The sequence below is a fragment of the Trichoplusia ni genome, chromosome 11 (genome assembly GCF_003590095.1).
Source record: "Trichoplusia ni isolate ovarian cell line Hi5 chromosome 11, tn1, whole genome shotgun sequence".
Classification (NCBI taxonomy): Eukaryota; Metazoa; Arthropoda; class Insecta; order Lepidoptera; family Noctuidae; genus Trichoplusia; species Trichoplusia ni.
Window position 1 is genome coordinate 5,541,612 of NC_039488.1, and position 23,267 is coordinate 5,564,878.

Genomic DNA, 23,267 nt, shown 5'->3' on the forward strand with positions numbered 1-23,267 from the left:
GCAAATGCTATGTTAATGATTCAATGGCCGCATAACCATGATGTGCCTGTATGTACTTGCATCGCCTCATCAACGCGGTACAGATCAAGGCAATCATTTGTTGTGCCTCCGTTCTCATACAAATTGTTCATCAAGCGATGACAATGACAAACTAACTATGATATTGCGTAAATAACAACATGGCCGACATTTTTTATTATTTAAATTGCGTGAAAAGAACACGGTCGTTCTATTTTATGAATTTTAATTTTCGAACATGTCAACATTGTTCCTTTTTAATATAAATGGCATCGTTTTTTTTTTCTTAAATGGTGAGCCATTTTTTTGTTCTTTTTTATTTTGGATATTGGGTTTTTAATCCAGACATTTTATGCTTTAGGTAAAAACCTTATGCAATAAAGATACTTGCATCGTAGGCGGAGCGATGCAAGATAAGTTTTTCCGTCATGACGTAATATAGCAATGGAGACGAGACCTTGTGTTACTTGACACGTGTGGCAATTATAATAGCTAAGTTTATTTGTATACGTAATAATGCGAAGTGAGCTGCACTTGCCTGCAAACTGCGCTAATTCATGCATGTGACGATAGCGCTGCGGCGTAGGGAATGACTGTGTGCAACTCAAGTTTTACATTCTAATCTAATGCTAACTAGACCAACTTATTCTATGACAGTTAAATGCAATCTTATTTTATTGATTAGATATGAATTTATTGCATTGTTAGCGCAAATTATAGCATTTACGGTACTTAAGTCTTGTAGAATTTAGGTACAAATTAATGAAAATGATTTTGAAATAGCCATTAAATATGGAATCTCAGCCAAGTATGTAATTATGTTGAAGTTTTTACGTCGATTCTCGGTATAATGACTTTTTTGTCGATAGGGTGCAGTTTGGCTTGGCAATGTATGAAACAAAGGTGAGCTAGCGCAATCGGGTCATAGAGTCGGCCTTGCGAATAAACCGACCTAGTCCACCATCCGCGGGAGCGAACACAGACAATTTAATTGTATTATGTACCATGTCCCCTCTATTTTATGTCAGTCTTTGCTGTACTATAATTTCATTGTATTCGTAATGTAATTCATGTACACATTCAATTGATATTATTTGTTCCGATCCCTTTTTTTGATATATTTTATTTTAGTACTTCATGTATCTCAGAGCCTCAATGATACGGAGGTTAATTTATCAGCATTTGAAAACTTGAGTATTTAATGTTTATGCATTATGCATTAACATGTAGTAAAGGTTTAATGAATAGCAGGACATAAAGCTAAATAGGAGGCTGGTGGGCGTCTGAGCTGTTAGTGCTGAGTGCCCTCGCGCCGCCGCGCCAGCGCGCATGCGCGGGGCCCAGCACTGCACCACTGACGTAACAACTGCACATTCGTTACTGGACATACCGTCATTCCTTTATTTATAAACGCAAATTTTACGAGTGTGAAAGAGATGAATGGATGTCGGGTTATACCGATTGAACTTTATTCAATCCGTGTTCTAGGGTATGCAGTCTTTCTATCCGACCTAGGTATGCAATGAATAAAACATTGGTTGAAATCGTTTCTGCAGCGAGTGAATGTAACATGAATACCGAGTGTACAGGCGTGCTGGCATTATGTCACGACAATCAATCCGCTTGAAAGTGCTCAGATGTAATCGCGAGATCGGCTGAACATGAACGCTCTAAGAAAGTAGGACAAATAATTGTTAGCTCTCATGCGCTAGATAAGCTGCATTGTGCAATTGTGCCGCTCATGGGACTCGGTACATGATAAATGTGTCCGCTCATTGGCGGCATTAATATGTCCTTGAACGCATGGCGGCGAGGAACCGCATCATATGGCATTTGAAACGCGATTATTATATGTTATGAATCGCAAAAGAGTTCGTGGACGTGTGAGAATGTGCTCATAGATAAGTAGTTACTTTTACTGACGGCAGTTCGCGCGCTAAGCCCCGCGCAGTCGCGAGGAAGCCGCCGCGCTCCACCGAACACTTTCCCTCTCGGACCGACATCGCATCCGACACTAATTGCAATTACAAACATTTTATAATTAACTGCTATCCATACTTGGGTATTTTCGCAACAAGAAACTGGCGTCGTGACGTATCGATGGCCAGCGTTTGGTTTCTCAACGACGGCACTTTTCAATCGGTTTGATCGTAATCGGTAAAACCCGGCCTTTACCAACAGCTTGTCTATTGACGTGCACAACTATTTACTTTTGCAATGCGAATCGATCTCAACCAGTATACTTAGCCGTCTAGTCCTTTATTTTACGACATGCAGGCATTGCGATATACCTGCGGTATGGTAAAGTTTCAGGCGCAGTACAAGCTAGCAAAGCGTTTAGTTTAGAAATAAGATATGTAAGTGTATAAACATATAAATACATACATTCCAATTAAGTATGTATGTAATAAGGTTAGCATGCACAGCGATATGAGTTATTGGATTATGTATGTTGAACACGTGATCAGCACCGTGATGATGCACGTGCCGGCGGACACATGTGAGACCGGGACCGGGGTGCAGCCTCTCCCGACCGGCGGAACGAGGTCGTGGCCCCTGTAATTATCTAGTTTAAAATAATCCCGCTGTAGGCGTAGGACTTGCGCAACACAATTCCAACGTTCTAGAAGCGACACTGTCACGACACTGGGAGGCACTTCACTGGAGTCCGCGGGGCGTGTAGAGGCGGCGCGCGCGCCCGCACCACTGCGCCGCGTTCCACTTTTCCTTCCGGCGGTACGCGAGCAGCGCGAGTTGGCAGCGGCACGCCTTGCATAACCGACGGTTTCGCAAAGCGGTCGGTGCAGCGCGCGGCCCGGCTTGAAATACGCGCCCGCTCTGCCAACGGGGCCGCGGGCCGGTTGACGCAACCACCGCCGGCGGGCTCCCACCTCGCCACCTCTCCGGCGGCGTCACCTGCGCCCCCACCACTTCGCGGTGGTTTCACAGACACCACTTTCGCCTGTTTGCGTACTCGCTTTCATCGTCGGCGCATCCACGCTCCACTTTGTCTGATCCATTGTTGTTGGCGGAGCACGTATCGGCCGCGACCGGGCTGGAGTCGCTCGCGCGGCGCGAGGAGCGCGGATCACACGAGCGCTGCAGATAAGCGCGCGCGCGCCAGATGCATCGGTAACTAGGTCACCACGCACTCTGCCATCTGTTTGCATGATTGCACTCTATTTAAACTGTAGCATCGACTTTTCGAATTTAATATACATGAGATATTTATAAATAAACCCATCGGTTTAAAATAAAAACTGTAGTATCCTAACGGTAAGTAGCTGTTAACTGTCGCGGGTAAGGCTCGTATGTCGGCTACAATATTGTCGCGAGCGGGCCTCGAGCTCCACAAATAGACGCTCCATTTCGACGGCCAACTCACGGCGATACGCGAAAACATTGCAGACAGGTTTTATTACATTATAGCAATGTTAAAAACAGCTCTTTATTTGCCTCTCAAGGCTGATGAATTTACAACTTGATAAAGGACAAGTCAGGTCAACGCCTTTGAGACAATTTGTTTATGTCATGTTTACCGAATTGAAACTATTTGTCTGGATGTTATTTCACCAGGCGCAGGCTATCGCAACATAAAACCAGTAAAAAGATAGGTAACGCTCTGTCATCGTCGCGGCCTCGGCTCGCTGTCATTCTGGCTGGTACCGGCGGACCAATAAATAATATTTCAGCGTTTAGCGGGTTTACGCTTATAGTATGCGCGCCAAGGCCGCCTGACTCACGCGCCGGTCTAAACCGCGAGCTACGAAACTGACTCACTGACACGTGTGCACAGATATTAGCGCTCTATGCACCCACTGCATGCGATCAGCTGTTGCCGACGCAAATATAGGGAGACGACCGGACTTCATTTAATGGCCGCTACTAATAAGTTGTATGACTAAAATAAATGTTGAACAGGTATATTTAACGACGACTATTTTCGTATTTGCCAATATTTCTAGCTATTGTCGACTAAAATCGTATTTTTCTCTTTAACATATTTACTACTTTACATGTGATTCGTGAAAATGTTAGTAGAGAAACTTTTGTAAAAATAATAAAAATCGCCCAACGTTCCCTGACTACCGTTAAAGGGTTGACAGATTTAAATTCTCATATTGTGATAAAACTATTTACAGAGCTAATACTAAACTAAATTATGATTTCCTACTCTGCAATGATCTTATCCTTCAGATTATATTAAAGTTAGAACACCGCGGAATATTCCCAATAAGCCAAATAGGTACACAAAACAAAACTCTTCAAGACAATTTTTCCTTGCAATTCAATTGTTTTTCTTACATGCCATTTATTACAGACTCTATATTGCACTGTTGGCTCTACCTCAGATAAACGCAGTCATTAATTAGTCCGTAATGCATCGGCCTACAAACCTAAGGTGCGATAATTTAGTTTGGGCTCGGGGGGGAAGGTGTATTTTCGTCTGCTGGGCCAGAGCTTAAGACACCGTGTGTCATTCTCACGTCGAGTTTACGAGCAGTTCTCTTTAGCACTCAAACACGAATAAAGATCGTAAAGGCAAAGAAACTATTTCAATTTTGAATCAACATGTTTTTGTTCCACATATTGTAAATAAGTTTTATTTAGTTATTTGTTTACTTGCTTACATGTCAGAATTTTTAATGGAAGTCGTTTTATAATAGTCTCATTTCAAGTTATTGTTTGCCTACTAAATATTAATTAGACGCAATTAAAACTGCAAGACGTTACGATTAATTAACACTACAACAAACTGAAGTGTACAGGAAAAGAAATCCAAACGCGATGCCAAAGTAAGAGGCGAATCGTTTCGATTCTAATCGAGAATTACTCGATAATTGAGTATCGAATTGGCAATATCGATTGTTTCCTGTATGCACGGCGCACGTCCCGGTTTGAGGGGGGGTGTTGGGGAGGGGGGCTGGCATTCGGCCCAAGGACGTGTTCTAGGCTCCCTAGGACAGCTCGGCCAAGGTCAGGTCACACACAGGGCCAATCGACTCAAGGCTACGCGGTATTGCCATTACTTACTAATATATAGTTTACGCAATGAAAATAAAGACGATTTCGCGTGAGAACTAGGAATGTTGCTAGACAATAAAATAAGTCTGCAATTGTAATTTAAAGAAAGTTGTGAGTGTTTTGTGCGTTTTATTTTTATTGATTGCGGATTTATCTATTATATCTTATTTTTTTTGTAAGAAGTACTAAATTATATAATTAAAGCCAGACAGTAACGTAGCTTTATGTTATTCATCGTCCTTCGTTTGTTTTGGTTACGGATCCAAAAGCTCTACGACACCTACGGCGTAGCAAGGAAATCAAAACTTTACCAATTTGATCGTAACTTGAAAATGTTTCATCAAAACTTAATGTTTTCTGTTTTTTTTTGTCATTAAGATAAAATAATGAATGCATTACTTTTTGAAATGTTTTATCTCTAATGAAAAAAGGTTTTTATTGCAAGGAAATTGGGATATTGGTACATATTCCTAAATGTACATTATTTATTAAATAAATTCTCTTATTTCACCTTTACTTTTACTGCCTCAAAACGTACAGTTATCAATGTTTTCATTGCAGACTTTCTACAGATTTGTAAAATCTTAACAAAAAAAAACATGTACCTACTAATGACATTGCGTGTTTCGTCGAGGCGTATCGTGAACAGCCGGCTGGGGCGATCACCGACGTTACGACATGGTTTAGAAAGTCAAACCACGGTCAACGGTCCCGTGAGCGAAAGTTACCGCGTGTGTGCCTGCCTTAACATGCGTACCGCGTACCGAACTCAGCGCGGACTAGCCGAATGTTTCGCAACACCTACGACAACACGAATTCGGAAACGAGTTAATCATTTCACTTTATAAACGATACTAGTTTGTTGAAACTCCCCTTCTATAATGTTAGATGGTAGAGCCCATCGCGAAAAGCACATATTTTTATGCAAAGTTTTTCATGACCTTCACTTTTAAAATGTTTTCATGGCTAAGTGAAGTTTGAACTTAATTGGAAAGCTTAAAAGAAAATCGATATTTATTTTTAATGAAATTTATTTTAAGCCATTTCACTTTAATATTCGTTGATGAAATAGGTCAAGTGTTATACAATTATTTTATTGCATAATTTTTCATATGAATGAATAAACACAATGCGAACATGCTCCATTGTTTTCAAGAACATTATGGTAATATTTTGTTTACTTTAATTTTCTCTACTACAGGTACCTTAATAAATCACTCCATAATCGCTTTTGACACAAGCAAACGAAAACAAAGGCGTATCTCCACTAAGTCATGGCTTCAAACGTTATAAAGTATATCAGAGAACTGTAAATATGTTTATGTAATTAACTTGTCTTCATAATGAATGAAGATCACCTTGTGGTATCACTGATAACACTGGTGTCACTAGGTCTGTTTCACATAGGTGAGGCCGCGGCAGAGGTTCGGGATAAACTGGGCGAGTCCCAGATATGCTCGGGTACCTGAGTATCGCGAGGTTCCGGATGCACCTGCGCTGTACACTCGTGAATTATTGCATTACCCCCCGCGCCCTTCGCTCCGACCTCCCGCCCCCTCCCCCCTCGACCTCGCCCGAGCCTCACCCCCTTCCTCCACCCGCCACTTTCCCACCTCGCGTGCGACCTTCGCGGCTGCATCCCTGGCCAAATGCCAGCCGCTGCATATCTCGATATGACTGTCATCCCGACGTCCTAGATATGTTAAAAACAATGATACACAGCTCTCCATGTCAGCTCGTAGCTGCGATCATTTGTCATGATCTGTGATCCGACTTGTATCGTAATTATCTAGATTCTAGAACGTATCGAGTATTGATTTTATGTGAACATTGTCCGGCCTCCAATAAAGAGCTATTTCATCTTCATATCAAAGAGCTACATGTTAATATATGGCCATACTTTTATATTTGGGCTCAAATATACATAAATATTCAAACATAGATGAACTTTCACTGAACAGTTCCATTACAATAACATAAGGCCGTAATAACTATCTGACCTATATTCATAAGTAAAGTTAAATTGTACATTACCATATAGTATAACAATTACATGTCGGTCTTATCAGTGATCTGATATCGCACACTAGTTAAACCCAATTTTGACACGTGACAAACATCAAAACTTATTACGATGACTGGTTTAGTGCAATAGCCTGGCGTAGCGACGGAATGTGAACGGTGAAAGTAGACGCGTCCGCTACCGAGAAAAAGAGTTTTCCACGCAGTTTCACCTTGCGAGAGCGCGACCAGTGCAACAGGTGCGATGGCAGAGACGCGGGCAAACACAACTACGAAGTAAATACTGAACGCACAACGTTAATGTAGCCGATTTGTTAAATGACGGAGCACAGTGGTTTATGTCGATGCAAGAGGTAACGAGGCGCGCGCGCTAGCGGAGGCGCGGCAAGCGACTGCGGCCCACCAGCTGCACCGAAATAACTGCTCGATGCAGCCGGGCGGCTCGATGCAAGCCTCCCCTCCCCGCCCCGCCGCGGCACGCCCCCCCCGCGCCCGCGCTCTCCCCCGCGCCCCACACCCTCCAGGTCACGGCTGCAGGTCGCCATGACAATGCGAGAGCGGAGCTGCAGCCCCCGATCGATCCAGCTGTTGCTTCTAGGCTCCAGATGGCCGTGAACTTGAAACCGGTTTGGGAGGGGGTGGTAATGACGCAATAATGAGGAAAACCAAATAGCTCGCGGAAAAATAACTTACTTGGTTACATTAGGAAGTAAAATAATGTGTAGCATAGATGATGATTGACTTGGTACAATTGACTTATTAAACATAGAATATGCGAGATACAAAACCGAACACTTATAAATTGACACAATTTCATAATTTGCAGAATTTAACACTGGCATGATTTCCTACATTACAAAGTAGTTGGGAGGACAAAGCGAGACTCTTCAAGGTTCGACAATACATCTAGCGCATTCTGGTGTCAAGGCTGGGCCAGTCCAGGTCTATGCTGCACTGTTTGGCAAGCTGCCAAGGTCTTTCCTGGTATTTTATTCTCCAGTTGAAGTTTCTCAATAATTTTGCACATTAAGATCATGTGTTGTATTTTCTTGTCAAATTATTACCAAGTTTACGTACCTACCTAATAAAATAAGTCAACAAAGTTTCAAATGGGTTAAGAATAAAATTGATCGAGTTACTAAATTAAATTACATAATGGAATAGCTTTCAGATTGTTTTCGACATAAATAAATTGGTTGCTAGCATTTGAGTGTGCTAATGCATCCTTCTGATGACGAGTTTTTTCATTTTCCAACACATGAACTTCGGCCTTGTCGTTCGATTGTTTAATAATAAAACTTCTGCGTAAGATTACAGAAAGTCATAGATCAATGTGAGCATTATTACGACACTATCAGTCTGCCCTTGCTCGTTATACGCGTGTTTGTGCAATGTAGGGATGTGCCAGGGGCAGTTGGCACGCCTGTTGGCTTTGATCTGCTACTCGTAAGCCAACGATATTTAGACACGAAGACGCCAAGACTTTATCTTATTAAGGTAATGTGATGTGTGCTAAATAATTGTAATTTATAACATTACTGAATACAATTTAGTGGCGACAGTTCTGATTTATGTCTCTTTAATTTGAAGTAGCTTCATTAGTGTGGCTTCATTAGCTGATGTCATCAAAACAAATTGGAGATCGTTACATGCTCCCATCCCTAAACTGTACTAATTATACATATACGACTTTCCACGTGTAAACATTAACTCAGGGACAGAAAAACAAATGTACATCTCGAAAATAGAGGTATTATAGAAAGTATGCGGAACATTCCCGAGTTTCCCCGGGCGAGCTCGCTGGCTCCCAATATAGAGCCACCCACGCTTCAGACCTCCGCAAAGCCTGAAGGCCTAGCCTCCCGATGGCCTGTATCGATCGTCGACGATGTCCGCGCATAAATAAACGAGACGGATGGAACTGTAGCACTTGTATGTTATCTGTTCAAGTTATGATTGGTTTTTATGGTTCGGTTTTGAAGTACTGTCATTATTACGATTTACAGGTGTAGGTAATCGTAACTTTAGCAGTTTTAAGAAATACCGGTTTGGTTTGTTCAAATTTTTATTTAACAACTGTAATAAAAAAATGTAGACATTTTTGAGGACCGTTGTGGTTTCTCATGGATTATTCTAACTAAAGTACCACTTTGACATGGGTAGTTTAGCCTTTACAAAACCACCAAACAGCTTCGAAAACTTGTTCAACATTAGCAATAAAAACGTACCTGTTCCGCAATCGTAGCTTAAGGCTTTGTATCTAGAATACATACCTCTACTTACAATACAGCTCTAAACTATAACACTTCACTTTTAACCTACACTCAGCTCTGTAAAGCACAGCTGCCTACAATATTATATGACGTAGTGCGCAGTTGCGTCCAAGGCTAGTGGAGGCCCGGGCGGATCCTAGCTCCCACTCTCTCCCCCCTCGCTACCCCCTGGTGCATCCCACGCTTAGACCTTCAGATTCTCGGAAGCCTAGCTCTCCCTGATGTAGCTCTATTGATCGTTGCTGTTCTGTAATGTCTAGTTATGTTTGTATTTTGATGTGTGGAAAATCTGTTGTTGAAGGTGACATTTATGTTTGGAATTGAATTATATTTTTGTTTCCTCTTAGGTTTTTAGGTTGTCTCTAGAAATAGAGAGGAAATAGCGATCTCTGATGTAGATTAAAAAAGCCTAAATTTATTACAAATTAAAAGGAGGGAAGGAAACTAACCCTCTATAATTCTCAGAAATAGCAGAAAAAATAAATAAATAGGCAATATTTTCAGTCAATTTAAGAAATTGCAGTATAAGAATCGGATCAATCGAAATTCTCTAAAACAAAACTTTAGTAAAAAGACTTAACTCGATTTGCATATTGATTTTTTTTCTTACACCCCAAATAACCATATGAGTGATTAATTAAAGGTTATAAAACGTCCAACATTCCCAGAACATCAATTAGGTCATCCAGCCCTCGCTATTTGCTGTAGCGGGGTAAGGGGTACCACCCACACAGGCCTCGCCATATAAAAGGTTCCTAGAAGTCCTGGCGCATCCCCTCGGGACGGATCGATGCAGCCGAAGTACTAAATGCCAAAGGTGAAACTGTTACGCAATTCATATTCTATAGATGGTTACATGTTGTGTTGAGTATGGATGTGGATATAGGGGAAGAGGAAGACCAAGGAAACGATGGATGGATTGTGTGAAAGACGATATGGCTGCAAAGAGTGTTTCTTGTGAGATGGCGTCGACCCCAAATACTGATACCCCCGAATAATGATGATGTTTACATGTTTAGTAGGTTTAGGACAGAACCTGTAATTACATCGTCAAATCAAATCGGTATGGTTTTTTGGGATTAAAAAAAGTAAATAACATTGACTATGCGTTCACAGCCACATTATTTGAAAGAGTGGACACAATGGAAACAAAAAAAAATTAGAGCCAATTTAAGTTCCTAGGAAGATGTTTTTCGACTGTTTTACATTAGGCATAACAGAGTTACACTTTTTTCAAAGAATTTCCTCTGGAAGTCTAGTTTGTATCGGCAGTAGGTTGGCGACTACAATTACCAGATGTTGAGGCTTGTTTTGCCTCACCTACGACTTGCTTTAGCGGCTTTGATGTTTTATAGTGCTATATCTGAAAAGGTACATCTACATACATATAAGGAATATTGCAAAACGCAATAGAATTCACGGTCCAAAAGCTCTATATTTATATTTTATAGGATCGTTACTCCAATACAAATTATATTACAGTTATAATAATGAAATTATCTTTGTAGTGAACAGACAGTTATCTTATTTAACCGCACAATGTGATTGTGATTATTGGCATACAATGCGTCCTCCAAACCGGCTCGATTCAAGCCATTGGTTTTTAGAGGCGATTTCCACGCCTTGTTAATTGTATTGGGCGACTTTGTGGTATTACTGACGCTTCCTGTGACGTCACCTTAATGGTGAGCGGAAAAAATGGGATAGAACCTTGTCATAATACCAAGAAACTAAATTGAAGAGGTCATATTAGTTGCAATTGCATCTTGTGAGTACGAGTATAACTGGAGGTCACATTATGTACGAATGCTGATCTTACGAACATAATAAATTATAAACGGTTTTTATAATTTTTAGATTGTTTTTTTACCAATACTAATAACAATTTTGTATCTACCTGTCTGTTTTATTCCTAATAATATTATAAACGCGATAGTTTATGTATGGATGTTTGATCCTCTTTCACGCAAAAAACACTGAACGGTTTTAGATAAAACTTGGTAGACAGGAAGTTTATAACCACAGAATAATTATGTTCCTATTTTGTTCTTGTGGTATCATTTTAGATTTTTAGGGGGCGAGCCCTCGAACAACAGCTAGTAGGTATACGATAATTTCAGAAATGAAAACATTGAAACTCAGATCTTACAGTAAATTCACATAACATATCGTATGACGCAAGAAGTCCAAAGCTCTGACTAACAACACTAACCAATAACTAGTATTAGAGAATCCTTTGTCTTCCAAACAGAACTGTACATAGATTTTCACACAACAATGTATTTAATAATGTTATTACCGCAGTAAATAATAATCGCGACAGCCATTCTGTAAGCCCACGTAGGACAAACCGGTTTCTAAGAAGGCCTACTAAACTGGTTTTCAGATAAGATCTATTGAATTGTTCAATCATTCGCGAATAAGGGTTTTGATTGAAATCTATTTGACTTGCCAGAGTCAATAGATTTTGAGAAGCCTTCAAAACCAACTTAAATTTATTTTATAGATAAAATTTTATATTGGCTGCTCTACTGGTTAAAATATTCCTAAGTGAAAAAATAAAAATACACAAAATATTTTTTTATAACAAAACTACTTTAAATCTGGGGGCACGGCCGTGCCCCCACCAAGTCGAGCAAAAAAGCGTCACGGCCGTACCATCCTTTTCTCGAAGCAATTCAGACCATTTTCGACCCCCTGTAACTTCGTTGTGGATACAACTAGAAGACTGAAATTTTCAGTAACCAAGGCATTGTAAAGACACGTATATTTCATTGGCCATCGCACTAAATAACTGAATTTACCTGTGTTTTAATGAAAAAAGAATCAACAACATTGGTTCATTTGTTTAAGGTTCTGAGGTAAGAAACATAAAAAAATAGACGACTTGAGAGCCTTCTCCTTATTGAAGTCGTCGAAATATTAAAAAAAGATGGTAGACATCACAATTTTGTGAGGACTCTTGATTTATTATATGGATTACCTTTAATAATACATATGTTTTCAATTACAAGATTTTGTAAAAAAGTTAACTACAAAATCACGTTGACCGCAAGGAGTCAAATTCAATGTCAATTTGCATACTTAATCATATTTACTTATCTACTTTAAGAATTTGACGCAAAGAATAAGCAAAAAAAGAAATCATTACTTATTTATACTAGCGGATCTGACAGACGTTGTTCTTCATTATATTATAAGCGATTATTATTTTTCCCATTTTTTTGGAAATGTAAACCAGGATGTCACTCATACGCACACAAATATTATTCAAATTGGTCCAGCCTTTTAGGAGGAGTTTAGTGACATATACATACGTGAATAATTCTTGATAAAAAAAAATGTTTAAAAACGAGATAGTCATTGAAAGATAATAATAATTTTCCGGCTAATCCTTTCTCCAAAATTCTTCTCAGATAACAAGATACAACTTTTTTTATTGCTTTTTAACTATGCTGTCATTACGTAATTCGGGCCTATTAGCTAAATGTGTCTTCCCAGGAGTTTGCAAATGATTTCTCATCCTCTGAAAAACCGTAGCAAGAGCAGTCCAACATTTATAATTTATCGAATAGCTCGGCTTACATTTAGCCCCGAACCTCTGCAATATTTAAAGGTTATAGGAATATAAATCTAGGTCGGCAAACATGACCTGACCTATTTCAGATGTTCAGGGTCCCATATTTCATTTCAGTGAATTAGGTCGCATCAGGCTTTGGATCTGTGTCGTGAGGGGTCGAGCCTCATCGAAGGTCGGAGTACGGCACCCGGGAGGTCAGTGGAGGACCTACATTTCCTGGCCTTTCCCGGATAGCTTGAGGTCAATTTTAATATTGTAATACAGTTTTCCCTGTATTGAAGTAGGTCATGTTTATAGGTTAGTAATGGTAATTTCTGAGATTTTCTGGTTTGGTTTGTTTATCTAAATATTGTAATAAGGAATGAAGAAGACTGCACGGTACATAGTCGATTGGTTGAGGTCACCACGCTAAAGCCACTTGAGCGTGACGTGTTCGATCTCCGCGTAGGACAAAGGACTAGCTTTGTGTGATCCACGAATGCTTGTCCTGAGTATGGGTGTCTTTGTGCTTGTGACTTGAATGTTTGTGATACTCCTCACTACTCCAGAATTGTACCTTAGTCAGGAGTCGATCTATAAAAGAAAAATAGCTATGGAAACACTGATGACACATATGATGCAATTATTGAGCATATTTTTATTTGCAAAGTAATATGGTGAATATTATGTTAAAATATCTTAACAAGTTCTATTTAAATAATCACCGTGCAGAATGTTCTAGATATGTAAAGATAGGATAAATTCAAAGGAATTCGCACAAGTGCTCGTTATTTTCGTAAAAGTTAAGTTTCAAACAGGCATTTAATTTATTTAATGCTATATATTTAATACGTATCATTCATTAAATTACAAGAGGGAGTATAAAAAAACATCGTCATCGTTCGTATCGAGATTGACGAATACCGAGACCCTGATATTAACGCTAATTATTGCAGTGGGGGAAGTTGGAACTACGCTTGTTATCTTGACAGAAGTTACAGATCTTGGCCTGATTCGATATTACCATTTCAAGACAAAGTTATAAAAAAAAAACAGTACCAGAACCTTTTTTTAATTTTTTTTTGGTTTGGATATTTTCGTAGTTTAATGTATGAAACGTTAAGCGATGTATGAGTGGAAAAACTGTTTAACGATCAGGAGGAAATTGGCACACATGTTTCAAATAACCTAGGTCAGTATATCGACTACTTTTAACGTGTAGTTTTATTTATTTTAATTTTATGGCGAGTGCTTTTTTATACCTCCCATTATAGTTTTATTATTTATTTATGATAAAGTTTATTTCTTTGGTAAGTCTTGTAATGGAAATATAACGATTTATACTATTATTTATTCAGACATAATGAAAGTGTTTCGTTAATTAGTAGTGATACAAGAGTCAATTATTCTATTGCTTTAATATTCTTTTTATAAACAAATGACATTTTTCTAATCTCATGATTATTACACCTTTAAGTAACGTTTCTAAACGACTTAACTTTTTTTAACTAGAAGAAACTATTAAATACAATTTTGCTTCTTTCAATTTTTATGTTAGGTATACGTAGAAACCATAGTGTTGAATAGAACGATCATTAATTTATATCAACGTTTTTATGTTATAGTTACATACAACAATAATTGCAATTAATTAAAATCAATTACATTAACAGACAATATAAAATCAATATACATTACAATACACCCAAATTAAAATGCGAACATAAAATTAATATAAGTACATAAAAAGCAATTAGTCTTAACAATTTCTTAAAATTGGTGGAGAGATTTCTCGAACCAAGTAAAAAGTATTTCATTAAAAGTCAGGCACTTGTGGCTTCGTACTTAAAACGTGTTTATATAACAAGAAAGAAATGTATTACTTCCATGTACGGTCGACCGCATTTATATCACGGTATTGAAAATTGCACCTTTTAGTGTTAAAAATAAAGTTGTAATTGATGTTGTGAGTGGACTGTGTGAGTGACTGTTCACGGCGGAGAGAATGATGTACGGTATTATTTTTTATAATTGTGTAGTGTTTGTTTAGAGTCAGTTCTCTATCATATTTTATCATAGATACTAAAGTTTATTTTTGTTTAATTTGATTGATTTAATTGATTTGAATGAAAGTAATATATTTTTCTCTGAGTTTTTAAAGCGATAAATACTTTGATGAATTTACTTAGGCATCACTGTAAAAATGAGGCAAATTAAATATCTTATAAAAAGAGTTACAAAAACACTTGTACATTGAACGTTGTGCGTTAATTTAATTGTACAATTAAACATAATTACGAAAGCGCCGCAATAATAGCGCACTAAAACAACAATTATATCGAACGTGTACAATTTCAAGAAAAACATTCGTACGACGGAATCAACAAACATTTTATCATACAACTTTCCCTCACGCTAAATAAGAGTGGCACGCACGGTGTGACGTCACGCGAGACCTGCGCGTACGCACATCTGTGGGACATCATCATTCGCGCTAATCGTAGAATCGAATGGTAAATACAGGCCAATGGTCAAAATTATAAATCTATATCGGTGACCGCCGGTAACCGCAAGGGACGGACCACATGTGCTCAGTTTTGACAGGTTAAAAATAACCAGATGAAAATTTAGGTTACGCATTCTTCTAGGTAGGTGTTATGTGTGGGATATATTGGGTATTTTAGTATGGATATGGCTCACATCAAATTACAAAGGAAAGTTGTATGATCAGACAAAGATTTTATGTACAAAATTTCCCATTGCGATTAAGTTTCAAAATATTTTACATACAGTTTTATATTTATCTAAGTAAAAAAAGGAAAATATAATTAAATTATCCAAAGAATTACTTCTGTAAAGTGCTATAATGAGAAATAAACATTCACACGTGATAACTAATTATTAACTTTCTATGCGCTACATTTCTTCGTCCGGTGTTGCCGCTCTTGTGTCTTTATCTGAAGAGTGAAGAGTTGTTGATTTTTTCTCGGTCTAAATGCTTGTTCTTCGGTTGATTGTGGGAATGAGGAAGAACTAGGGAACAACTGAGATACCACCAGCTGTGTTCACTCCGCACTAATACCCGAGAGAGCACAGCGTGGCACCCGGTCGTTCGATAGCCCGGTGATCTTCAAGCTCCATTGTAATTCTAAACTCGCATGTTCTTATATTTTTCTTGTCTTTATTGCCAGTCAGTACTACAAAAAGTAGCTAGCTCGTACTTGCCTTCATGGATACTCCAGTTGCCAGTATTCTTCCGTAATACAAACTTTTCAATATTCTGTAACAGAGCCACCTGTGGGCGAACGTTTGAAACTCTCAACTTGGTGAAACGGCTTGGACGCAGCACCGCTTTGAAAATGGCGACCCAACTTTGTTTTGCAAACTGATCACAGATGGCTCTGATACAGATTGTACGATGAAATTTTAGTGAAGTTTAAAAATAATAATATAATAATTTTACACACTGGGCTTTAAAAATGATTTTATTTTTGAATTTATTCTGACATTAACACATTTTTTAAATTACCTTAACTAGGGAATTAGAAAATCATAAACATGAAATAGAGAATTATAATCTTAGTATTAGCAATCATAGCATATACTTAAGTAATTCAAATCAAGGAAAATTACAACGCATTCTCACATTAAGCTGTCAAAACAAACCTATCTTAAACAGAATACCAAGCAACAGACGAAAATTAAATTGAAATCTGTAGACTGTGAATGTACGATAATTCTAATTAAAATCCTGCCACATTCCATCCACCGATTTTCATAATCTCGACGATTCTAAAGCGTCAGAATTCTCGACGTTGAATATAGTCAGCCTTGAAAGGGTGAGTTGAGGTAGAGTGACTAATAATACGGTGGGGAAGTCGGCTCGACGACGGGACCCACCGACCCGCGCCTCCTCAGGGGGCCGCCATTGCTAACACGTGCCGCCCTTGACCTTGAGACGCGCAACTCACATATTTCAAGTGCACTTGCACAGTTTTGTTCGATTTTGTTACGAAAACTTGGGACTACGGCTTTTTTTGTCGTGGGATGTCGTGTAGGGGGTAATATGGTATAGGAAGCAGTTAATAATTCTGTCCTCAAGCGGTAAGCTTAAAAATTATAAGAATGCGTTCTGTAGATATTTATCTGCTGTGCATTGGGAATGCATGAAATTATAGTTCTCGAAAAATAATTCGATATCCTTAATGAAGATTTCTTGTTGCCCAAGCAGATCTCCAAACAAAATCCTAATAGATTAATCCGATGGGTCTGGGGACAAATTGGGGTCAATCACCTCAAGGGAAGACAGTTGTTACTAAGCTACTCCGAAATAACGTTCAATTGTTTTAACTTTGGATAATTGGGTGAGTATATTTTTATTCGGCAAACAATATATTTTTGTAAGTCTTCTCAAAGAAAAAGTACTGAAGTTTCAAATCAAAATCTATCATTAATTCATGATCCAATAGGTATTTAAATTATCATATTTTTTTCAAATCTGATACATAAATCAAACAACTTAAATCTCATAGCAGTCGGTCCACTAAAGTCCACTTCTTCCGCCAGAAAGGTGTTTTCATATAAACTATGTGACTATAGGTACTCAATATTGTCCAAAAAAAAAGCCAAAACTTGCACATAGTATACACACTCTCGACTCTTGTAAAGTGGTATTAATATATAAGTACTCATACAATACACGTTAATAACATTATATTTAGGCATAATTTCGATTGCCTCCAAACATATTATGTTATTCAAATGTATAAGTTCTGTGACATTAAGCAATGAGAACCATTTTTTTACGTTTGTATTTTTTGCGGCCATATTATAAAAACCAGTATGTCATCCGGTTGTATTTGTCAAGTTTATTAAAGGCTTTTTTAGACGATAGGGGAAATATTGAGTGCGATACATTGTTGGCCATGATATATTACAAAGGACTTGATGGGCAATTGGCTCGAGAGTAATTACCACAGGGCATGCCATATGCATCACAACTTTATATATAATTGAAACGTACGTGTGTATGACACTAAACCCCTCTTAAACGGCTGGACCGATTTGAACGCTTTTTTTGTAAGCGTTTGGGTAGATGATTTATATACACAAATGAGTTCTAGCGCAGCAGAATGAAGTTCGCCGAAAACATCGAATATACTGAAATGTTATTCCATTTTTCACAACTGACGTTACTTTGACTTGTCAGTTCAGTGCGTTTGAGCATTTAATGTCAGCATTTGGAGAAATACTGTCAACAACGTATTGTCGCGCGATATTCCTCGCGTCGTCTGAACGAGCCTTTACGGCAGTGATTCATAAATCGATTCTTTAAAATAAATACAAAACCAGTATAACCTATTCAAGGTTAATTAAGTTTGCAACATAATTAAAGGCAATGCTTTATTTAATGTCCTCTTTAGTGCAATACTGCAATATATCAATATTTAATCAGGCTAATAGGTTTTTTTTTGCAAAAATGGCAGGTAAAGCCTTTTCCCATATATTGTGAAAAAGTGGTGCATTTTTTTTAAACCAGTACAGTATAAAATATAGTAGATGCTGTAATAGAAGATATATATATAGAGTATAACTTTAGATGTATCAAATTTGTAAGGTAGAGATGGCACTATCTGTTTGTATATTTCCATCCTTATCTCATGATTCATACACCATCCACAAATTAATAAATTAATAAAACTATTGACGGTTATTCTATTAGTCCTAAGTTCCCACATATAGTAGTATAACCTATTTACTTTGCGCATGCGTCGTGTATATAGTTTTATCTATTATCTGCACGTGTAGGTGTAAATATTATCATATCGCGCCGCGATAACGCGATACTTTAACCCTTGAATGGAACGTACATTATAATGCTTTTTAAAACGAACTCGTTAGTTCCTAGTTCACTGAGATAATTGGTTATACTGTGGTTTTCAGAATATAGGAAGTTACTAGCCAGAAAAACCCAGCAAACACAATATTAACATTGTTTGAATAGACTCTTCGATCGGAATCTAAACTTCAAATTGTGAACAAGCAAGCACTTGCACTTAAAAATACTGATACATTTACATTACTAAATTTCAAAATTACACAATATATGTAAAACAACTAAACATTGTTAAGTATAAGGTAACATTTGTATAGCAAAGCTTATGTATACCGACCAATAAATAAAAGGCGTAACATTTTATATGTCTAGAATTACGTTCACCTAGACAGAGGACGGTGTCTCTTTGTTTACTTAAACGTAACATCATGATAGCTATCATTTATCAGTCTGTCTATATAGTGTTAATTACGTATAATGTCACCTGCCCCCGCGACATGTGATAGACAAGTTATGATAGACAAAACAAAAGAAATCTTGAGTATGGAGGTTGGTTATCAATAAATAAGGCTATTTTTATTCTTTATTCTATTTTCGCCCACGCTGGCGCCTATTGCAAAACAATAGGAGAGATTTTCAGAATAAAGTCAGAAAAAATGGTACCTACTAACATTCGGTCGTTTCATGGGCGTATAATAATATCTTGTACCCTTAGACTGATGTTGGATTCCTTTTAAACATATCTTATATGATTATTTTTGTACTAAAACATCTTAAAGGTAATTTTAAATTATACAGTTAACTAATTTTTGCAGAATTTCATACTTGCCATTTATTGGCTTTGATCAATAAACTTAACCTTTTCGTACGTCTCGATTGGCAAAGGAAAAATAAGTCTACAAACCCCTACGGCGTAGTACCTACTGCTACGGTGAATGGAATGGGCCCTGTAGGGTGTAAAATCTATACATCAAAACTACTTTCTTGTGTTCTTTTTCATTTTGTATCTTATTCTATACTAATATATAAAGCTGAAGAGTGTGTTTGTTTGTTTGTTTGTTTGAACGCGCTAATCTCAGGAACTACTAGTTCGAATTGAAAAATTCTTTTTGTGTTGAATAGACCATTTATCAAGGAAGGCTATAGGCTATATAACATCACGCTGCGACTAATAGGAGCGAAGATACAATCGATCGTGTGGACGAAGTCGCGGGCAACAGCTAGAAGTTGATATACAAACATGGTATTGTTTTAAGTTAAGTTTGTTCATCGTATGGTTTGCAGCGAAATATGGTACTATGTAGCAGGCACAAGTACTAGAACGACTAGTAAGCCATTTAAATGTTTAGTGGGTGTGTTAAAAAATCTGATAACATATGAATCACACATATTCAGATATTTTTTTTATGTCATATCATTTATTTGTAGTTAAAAGCCACTGATAAATTGTGAGCAAGATAATGGGAATGTCATCAGCAACGTACTAAAGGAATACTAATTTTTTTAAGTATTAAGTGGAATTTAAGACCTAAATCTAAAAGTGTTTTGTATTTAAAGACCGGAGGATTTAAAAACCTATCAATTCAATTGCACAGGACACCATCATTGCTTGTCCTACAGACCAATATTTGTCTTAGATCAAAACTGCGTCACGTCGCGTACAGTGGGTTTGGCGTGGAGACCATTATCATTACCATATATCATTTAGCTATCCGTGAAGTGTACAAGCGTATAGTGAAATTTTGGTCCTTACCAATTTCAATTCAGATGCAACCCTCGACAAACTTAGCGCTTCTCTCGCTTGCATAACCTAGAATCGTTTTATTTATGACATTATTAAAGCCAGTTTGTTTTTCCTGTCGATTCTGTTTTTAATTAAATCTCAAAAATACTAATAGTATTTTCTAAAGGACCGTTTATAATTTAATTTATTAGAAGAAAAAAGAGCAATCTTTTAATATCAACGCTTTAACTTCAAGAGACCTACTCCAATCGATATTACACATACTCATACCACGCACGGATAGGAAGAATACCTCTTTATCGGCATCATTATCAATGTTGTGTACAGTTTTAATCTCTTTCATATTTCGGGGAATGCTCGTAGGAATGTTATCACTCCCCTTTAAATAAATAAATATGACGCAATGTTTTTATTAACTGTTTCTTTACTGAGTATAAATAAACATTCAAGTATTTTTTGTAAGATTTCTTATCTATTTAGTTTTTATAGTTCTTTAGTTATTTCTTTCCTTATCTGTCTCCACTCTGTGAAAGTTTTAAGCGGCTGTTTTTTTTTTCAATAAATAGTACCTAATCATTTTACTTTTAAGGTTTTGACTAAGTGTTCACTATTAAAAAAATGTCAATGACTCCCATTTTACTACGCTTTATGATTATTTGGACCGACTCCTTTGGACATGAATTTTACCCATTTCACTAGTGAAGTTTTTTAGTTTTTCTCTGAAAATTATACACGTATGTTGTAGTACAGATGCTTCTAGCATCGATATCCTAAACACAAGTTCATAGCTATGTTTTCACAGCTACAAACATTAAACTTATAAATGCGATACTTAAGATCATATTAAACATTTTATGTATATTTTATGCTAGGTACATATACACTGGGTACATAATATATGTAGTGCCAGCGCGTGTTATAATGACTCACAGGCGTCGCATCTAATCTGCAATCATACCAGAACATCTTATAGTTATATTATTGTAGTTACGGAAGAGGGACAGCGCTCTACGTGTGTTAGCTGCATCTCTGTCCCACAACGTGGTGGTAGTCCTTTAGTCAGCGTGGTATAGACGACAGGTTTTAATATACGTTTGTTAATATATTATCTGTGTGAGTAGTAATTATTGTAGTTTTTCTTTTGTTTATACGTTCAGTTATCTTGTCATTCTTTTGATTTTGTATTTGCTGTAATCTATTCAGAGTTATTGAGAGTATTATTTTGATGTCAGTTGTTTGCAGTTGCTGAAAGTTTTACTGAGATGCCCTGAGTCTCATTTAGAATTACATGTTAAACTGTTGTGTATGGCTACTGTAAGATGGCCGGTTGTTATTCAAATGAATAGTAGAATCATGTTTTACAGAAATTTAACACTGAAATTAATAAATTTAAAAAATCGAATAACCTACGTTATTTTATCATTATTAGTTTAAAGTCTTTCAAATTTTAACGAAATCGGTAAAATCTCTAACAACAACTTATATGTCAAAACACCGTATGAGCTAGCTAGTATTATTATATACAATACCGTTTTATTCCGCTTTTGTACATATGCATACCTCCCACAGAAATCAGATCATTAATAATGTATCTACATGTACGATTACTTTATGCCAATAAACAATAATGTAATATGTGACTTCTCAAATAACCTTTTACGATAAGGGAGAAGAGGGATGTATATTTATTTCTGGATTGATAAAACGTGGTTATTTCTGAAACCGCAAGATATTAAATCACTATATTTCTATTTATATTTACCGAAGTGTAAACATAACTCGCCTTGAAAGACGAAATGAAATTTCTTTAAGTCATAGCTGTGAAATACATTATTTAAATTAAATTAGATTTAATTTGATTTTGGTTTAATGTTGGAATATAATTGACGTTTTTGCTTCAAATAGTTTGATTAAAATTATAATTAACACATGTTTACTAGAAGTTTTCATTGCCGCAGTGTTGCTTTAACGATTTACTTAATCATTATATTCCGCTTTGAAACCATTAAAGTCTCTTTGCCTAAGTACAATGGCTTTAACAAGTACCTTTTTACTTTCCCAAATAAGAATAATTTTAATAGGTTTAGATATTTAAGCCCATCTCTTACTTAGTCTTCTGGAGTACCTACTTGTCAAATGTTGAACGTTGTAAATAAATAAACGTCGTAATAATAAAAAAGTATAAATAATCTTACCTGCATATGGCCAGCTACTCATAGTGAAGTCATTCAGGAGAATCAGGGTGGCCCTTCATCTGAAAACAATAAAATAATAGAATAAATAAGAGGCATTACACGCGACGCTAATTTTTTTTAGAAATAAAATTAGATATATATTTTTAAACAAAACCAGGTGTACTCGGCTTCCTCTTTCCATGGGCTATCCTTGGTCTATGTACTATCATAACAGTAAGCAGTAAGATAAAGAATTATTGTGAAAAAATATTTTTGTATTTTATGAAACACTTTGTTTATGTATATTGTTTTATTTTATTTTATATATTGTTTACTTTGGGTATGTTGTTTTATTTATGTGTATTATCAAAAATAAAAGGTAATTTAAATGCATAAAATAAAGTCATAAATTACGTAATGATTGAGCGTATTTAATTTGTTAAGTCATAATGATTCTGTAGATACGAAAAAACTTGCTCTATCTTTAATTGTTCTATGACGAAACGGGATTCCCCAATGATTACGATTTGAAACTTTAATTTAACCATACTAACATGACTTTTTGCAACATCACTCTTTTAAACCTAGTTAGGTTTTAACCAATTTTTATGTCAGT

General features: G+C 36.9%; 1 long non-coding RNA gene across 1 annotated transcript in view; it reads right to left on the reverse strand.

Moving 5' to 3' along the window:
- The window catches only part of LOC113498433, a 33,865-nt gene extending 10,904 nt beyond the window's left edge, over nt 1-22,961 (reverse strand). The window contains exon 1 of the long non-coding RNA XR_003401022.1: nt 22,673-22,961. This is a non-coding gene — a long non-coding RNA (uncharacterized LOC113498433). The remainder of the gene's footprint in view (nt 1-22,672) is intronic.
- Nucleotides 22,962-23,267: the final 306 nt, after the last annotated feature.